The sequence below is a fragment of the Peromyscus leucopus genome, chromosome X, assembly GCF_004664715.2.
Source record: "Peromyscus leucopus breed LL Stock chromosome X, UCI_PerLeu_2.1, whole genome shotgun sequence".
Lineage (NCBI taxonomy): Eukaryota > Metazoa > Chordata > Mammalia > Rodentia > Cricetidae > Peromyscus > Peromyscus leucopus.
Window position 1 is genome coordinate 24,166,562 of NC_051083.1, and position 6,603 is coordinate 24,173,164.

At 44.0% G+C, this 6,603-nt stretch overlaps 1 pseudogene; it reads left to right on the forward strand.

Annotated features, from left to right (window-relative positions):
- The first annotated feature begins 942 nt into the window (after nucleotides 1-942).
- Nucleotides 943-1,924, forward strand: LOC114704601 (annotated as a pseudogene).
- Nucleotides 1,925-6,603: the final 4,679 nt, after the last annotated feature.

Below are 6,603 nucleotides of genomic sequence, written 5' to 3' on the forward strand. Positions count from 1 at the left end.
AGTCTTCTGAGACTTTGGTTTGTAGGAATGGGTTTGTAGGGATGGGTTAGCTACATTATGAGTCATGACTTCACTAGCATGCTTCAACCTGGGTTGTGGTCTTTTTTATGCCCTTTGAGAGCCTGCAATGCCCCCCTGGGAAATTAGCTTAGGGCAGAGTTCTGGGTTTCCATGTAGAAGACCTTAGTTTCCATTCCCAGTGTTCAATTCTCTTCACTGCCGGATCTCCCTGCTTTTCTTAAATTGTGTTTATGCTTTTGTGTTCCCAAACCCAATGAATCTTATGTATCATTAGCTAATGAACCAAAATACGGCCCCCATCCCATCTATATGCAAATAAGTCAACCACACATAAAATTAATAAAAGACACGAAGATGATAGCATCTCGGGCTGGAGAGATGACTCAGTGGTTCAGAGCACTGGGTGCTCTTCCCAGAGGACCTTGGTTCAATTCTCGGTACTCACATGACCACTCACAGCTATCTGTAACTTTAGTTCCGAGGATCCGACACCCTCACACAGACATGCATACAAACAGCAATACCAATGCACATGAAATAAAAATAAATAAATCATGTTTTAACAATTACAACATCTGGTGTCCGCAGAGATTTCCATTGCTGATCTGTGTGTGAGTGACAATTTCTTCTTGGGATTTCAGAAAGGAGCCAGAGTAGGAAATATCAGAGCACATTGCAGGGGTGCTAGAGAGAAGGATTAAGATCAGACGCGTGACAAAGATGATGGGCTTTCGCTCTCGATCGTGTGTATGTCCAGTCTAGCCAGTAGCTCGTACATATGAAAGAAAGCAGGACTGTCACACTCTGTTGCCTCCAAGTTTTGTCATCAACTGCAACTCACCAAATAGCAGGTGTTTGCTGGGGGTGGGGTGGGGTGTTGTGATTACATTCATCATTCAAGAAGGAAGCAGTCAAAACAACATGAATGAGCAAATGAAGGAAATGGCAGAGACCAGAGGCCAGAGAGGCCTGGGCAGAAGAGCCATCAGTATAGGGAACCCAAAACAAAAGGAGGCGTGGCAAGTCAGAAGACCAGAGCGAAACTTCTCCATGGAATATACACCATCCCCAAAGAAGACATGTACAGCAAGACAAGCCCCGAGACTGAGGAAGTTGACTTCGTGGTCGTTACATAGAGTGCATTATTAGAGGTGAGTTTTCTGAATCTATTTTGGAAGGGGATTTACTTTTTAAAGCCTTTGAAAACCTAGAGGAAGCTGAATAAGACCTTTCTCGCCATTTCCTTGAAGCGAGTTCCCTTCTTGATAGTTCTTTGGAATACGTGACTAAGGAGAAAAAAAAAAAAAAAACAAGAGGAAAAAGAGGACGAGCAAGAGCAGCCTCAACAGAGTGTGGGAGGGAACTCAGTACTTGGATGTTCCAAGTACATGACTCACCAGAAGCTTCCGGTTGGAAAAATATCGGAAGCTGATTTATCAGACCATAAGCAGCTTGCGGGATTTACTGGAGAGGAGCCAAAGGGTGGTGAATACTGTGGTCCTTTATAGATGCTGGAGTGCCCTCAGACTGGTTGCAAGAAGAAGCTGAGGAATAAAACAGCCCCGAAGAAGCACATGCTGATTCACGGTCCCAGACAGCATGTGTGTGCAGAGTGTGGGAAACCTTTGCCAGAGCGCTGGAAACTAAAGTGACATTTTCTGGTTCATACTGGAGAGAACCGGTTTCAGTGTCCATTCCAAGTGCTTCTCGCTGGACTTCAACTTGCACACCCATATCCGCATCCACACTGGTGAGAAGTGCTTTGTGTGCCCCTTTGACCAGTGCCAGAAGAGATTTGTTCAGTCAAATACCCTGAAAATTCACATCCTCATCCATGCAAAGGCAGGGAAGAAATGCTGAAACCAAGACAGACTGTCCTTAGGCTGGGACCTTTGAACCGATGAGTCAAAGGGGTATATGTCCACTTTGGATTATTGCTTGAAGGGAGTGACAGCTAAGATAAATTTGCAACTTAGAAAGCATACTTCCTTTTTTAGGCTTCATCATACCATTTTAAGAACATTTTACCATATTTGTCTTTCTGAGTCTGGGTTACCTCACTCAGGATGATTTTTTCTAGCTCTATCCATTTGTCTGCAAACCTCATGATGTCATTGTTTTTCTCTGCTGAGTAGTATTCCATTTTGTATATGTGCCACAGTTTATTTATCCATTCTTCAGTTGAAGGGCATCTAGGTTGTTCCCAGGTTTTGGCTATTACAAACAATGCTGATATGAACATAGCTGAGCAAGTGCTCTTGTGGTATGATTGAGCATTTCTTGGGTATATGCCCAGGAGTGGTATAGCTGGATCTTGGGGGAGATTGATCCCCAATTTTCTAAGAAAGCACCATATTGATTTCCAAAGTGGTTATACAAGCTTGCATTCCCACCAGCAGTGGAGGAGAGTTCCCCTAGTTCCACATCCTCTCCAGCATAAAGTGTCTTCAGTGTTTTTGATCTTAGCCATTCTGACAGGCGTAAGGTGGTATCTCAGAGTTGTTTTGATTTGCATTTCCCTCATGATTAGGGATGGTGAGCAATTCCTTAAATGTCTTTCAGCCATTTGAGTTTCCTCTGTTGAGAATTCTCTAGTTCTTGTTGCTGGAGGGATTCTCTCCAGGTTCCCCAAGCCCCACAGTCGCACAAGCCACTTATAAAATAATCACTCAGATGCTTATATCACTTATAAAGTGTATGGCTGTGGCAGGCTTCTTGCTAAGTGTTCTTTTATCTTAAATTAACCCATTTTTATAAATCTATACCTTGCCACGTGACTGGTGGCTTACCGGCGTCTTCACATGCTGCTTCTCTTGGTGGTGGCTGCAGTGTCTCTCCCTTCAGCCTTCTGCTTCCCAGAATTCTCCTCTCTCCTTGTCCCACCTACTTCCTGCCTGGCCACCTACTTCCTGCCTGGTCACTGGCCATAAGTGTTTTATTTATATAGAACAATATCCACAGCAATTTCTAAAGCCCATTTCTCAATTGGACTGTTGGTCATTTTGATGTCTAATTTCTTGAGTTCCTTATATATTCTAGATATCAGTCCTCTGTCACATGTGGGGTTTGTGAAGGTCTTTTCCCATTGTGTAGGCTGTCGCTTTGCCTTGTTGAGCGTATCCTTTGCTGTACAAAAGCTTCTCAGTTTCAAGAGGTCCCATTGATTGATTGTTTGTCTCAGTGTCTGTGCTACTGGTGTTATATTTAGGAAGTGTTCTCCTATGCCAATGAGTTCAAGACTACTTCCTACTTTCTCTTCTAGCAGGTTCAGAGTAGCTAGATTTATGTTGATGTCTTTGATCCACTTGGACTTAAGTTTTGAGCATGGTGACAGATATGGATCTATTTGCAGCCTTCTCCACGTTGATATCCAGTTATGCCAGCAGCACCAATTGTTGAAGATGCTTTCCTTTTTACATTGTACCCTTTTGGCTTCTTTGTCAAAAGTTATATGTTCATAGGTGTGTGGGTTAATGTCAGGGTCTTCAATTCAATTCCATTGGTCCACATGTCGGTTTTTATGCCAATACCAAGCTGTTTTTATTACTGTAGCTCTATAGTAGAGCTTGAAGTCAGGGATTGTGATGCCTCCAGAGGTTGTTTTATTGTACAGGATTCTTTTGGCTATCCTGGGTTTTTTGTTTTTCCATATGAAGTTGAGTATTATTCTTTCCAGGTCTGTGAAGAATTGTGTTGGTATTTTGATGGGGATTGCATTGAATCTGTAGATTGCTTTTGGTAAGATTGCCATTTTTACTATGTTAACCCTGCCTATCCATGAGCATGGGAGATCTTTCCATTTTCTGACATCTTCTTCAATTTCTTTGTTCAGGGACTTAAAGTTCTTGTCATATAGGTCCTTCACTTGCTTGGTTAGTGTTACCCCAAGGTATTTTATGTCATTTGTGGCTATTGTAAAGGTTTATGTATCTCTAATTGCCTTCTCAGCTTCTTTGTCCATTGTATATAGGAGTTCTACTGATTTTTTTTAGTTGATCTTGTATCCTGCTATGTTGCTGAAGGTGTTTATAAGCTTTATCAGTTCCTGGGTGGAATCTTTGGGGTCACTCAAGTATACTATCTTGTCATCTGCAAATAGGGAAAGCTTGACTTCTTCCTTTCCAATTTTTATCCCCTTAATCTCCTTATGTTGTCTTATTGCTCTGGCTAGAACTTCAAGTACTATATTGAATAAGTATGGGGAGAGTGGACAGCCTTGCCTCGTTCCTGATTTTAGTGGAATTGCTTTGAGTTTCTCTCCATTTAATTTGATGTTGACTGTTGGCTTGCTGTAAATTGCCTTTATTATGTTTAGGTATGTTCCCTGTATTCCTGATAGCTCCAAGACTTTTATCATGAAGGGGTGTTGGATTTTGTCAAATGCCTTTTCTGCATCCAGTGAGATAATCATGTGGGTTTTTTTCTTTGAGTTTGTTTATATGGTGTATTACATTGATGGACTTTCTTATGTTGAACCACCCTTGCATCCCTGGGATGAAGCCTACTTGATCACGGTGGATAATTGTTCTGATGTATGTACTCACTCATAGGAAGATGCTAGATGTGGAACAAGGATGACTGGACTGCTACTCACATCACCACTGAGGCTACCTGGAAAACGGGACCCCAAGAAAGACACGTAGAAATGGATGAGATCTTCATGAAAAGCCTGGACATGAATGGGAGCAATGAAGGGCAAGGGTCGAGGGAAAGAGAGAGGGAAATCCTAGCTGGATCAAGAAAAGAGAGGGAGAACAAGGAATAGGAGACCATGGTAAATGAAGACCACATGAGAAAAGGAAGAAACAAAGAGCTAAAGAGGCCCACAGAAATCCACAAAGATACCCCCACAAAAGACTGCTGGCAATGGTCGAGAGAGAGCTGGGACTGACCTACTCTGGTGATGGGATGTCCAAACACCCTAATAGTTGTGCCATAAACCCCATCCAAGGACTGAGGAATCTGGATGCAGACATCCACGGCTAGGCCCCTGGTGGAGCGCTGGGAGTCTAATTAGTGAGAAAGAGGAGTTTTTATATGATCGAGAATTGTTGAAACCTGTAAGGAGCCGCTATTCAAAGATGGCGCTGGCTTCCTGGTAGCCTAGCTGTAAACAACTCCATATATGGCTATGCTCTCGGGACTACGTGTCCTGTGACCTGTGCATGCATGGGTATGGTAATCGACCTTATGTCCTCAGCCTATCCCGTGGCTCCCCGTGTTTGCATTCTGGCGGGACCCAATCACAGTACGGCACGTTTGCCTGATTCCCTATATAAGCAGCTGCAGTTTAGTCCTCGGGGGCCCCTCACCTCCCGCTCTCCCTTAACCAAGAGGCGCTCCAATAAAGTGTGATCTGAGAAGAATCCTTGCGTGGTGGTCGTTCTTCCTCACTGGCCGAGGAGCGCGCCACAACTGGTGCCGAAACCCGGGAAAGGACACTTTGGACACCAGGTGAGGGGTCGAAGAGGATTCAGAACTCAACACACGGAACGGTGACATCGGTAAGTTCTCCAGGAAAGGTGACGTCGTCGGTAAGTTTGCCAGGAACAGCGACGACGTCCGTAAGTTCTCCAGGTATGCTGATTGCTGGGATCAATCCGTTTGTGTTTGCTTTCGTGTTCCTTCTTATGATTATTAGAGAGGGACACGAAGCATTAAGCAAACACCAGGATAGTCTATCAGAATCAGACTCTAAAGGAGAACTTATGTAGGCCTAAAAAGAAGAAAGAAAAGAATAAAGAAAAGGAAAATAAAGAAAATAAGGCAGAGAAGGAAGGAAATTCAGAAAAGAAAGGGAACCCTTTGTATCTAGTATTAGAGAAATTTGCAAAACTTGATTTATCTGATAATGAATTAGATTCAGATGAGGAGGAAAATTTAGAGAAAGCTGCAGCTGAATATGAGGAAGAGAGATATGGGTGGCAGCGACCCCCTCCTTATAATGTTTCTGCTGGGGTGAATGTGGAACCAACGGTGCCTTCGGGACCACATCCACCCCCGGCAACACCTTCGTATCTGCAAACAGGTGGAGGTTGTCATTTTATCAGGAGAGACACCTGGGCGCGGCTAGCGTCTGCGTTTCCAGTCTTTGAAGATCCGCAAACAAACAACAGGTATCATGAACCAGTGCCTTATAAACAATTAAAAGACCTGGTAGAGGCTGCTCGAGCTTACGGAGTAACAGCCAGTTTCAGAATGGTCAACCTATCCCTCAGTCTACTGACCAAGAGCCAAAAAAACGGGATGAGGGGCCCACGTCCCCAGGGCCCAAAAGTTTTTGGGGCAATACAGGGTCCCAACATGAGGCCCCCTCCTCAGCAAGGAGAGCAACCCCAGGCTCCGCAGGGTTGGACCTCCATTCCACCACCAGACTGGTACTGACTCACAAGATGGGAGTACAAGCAATTGAAACCGATATGTCCGGACCATTAGAAAAGGGAACTGTAGGAATGAATGGTTCCCGAGCAGCGAATTTGTCTAGACAATTGTCTAGTTATCTTATAGGAAATTGGTCCGGAGAATTTGAGGAGACGCTGGAAAAACTGAGAGTGGCAGTGGTGACCATCAACTCCACACGAG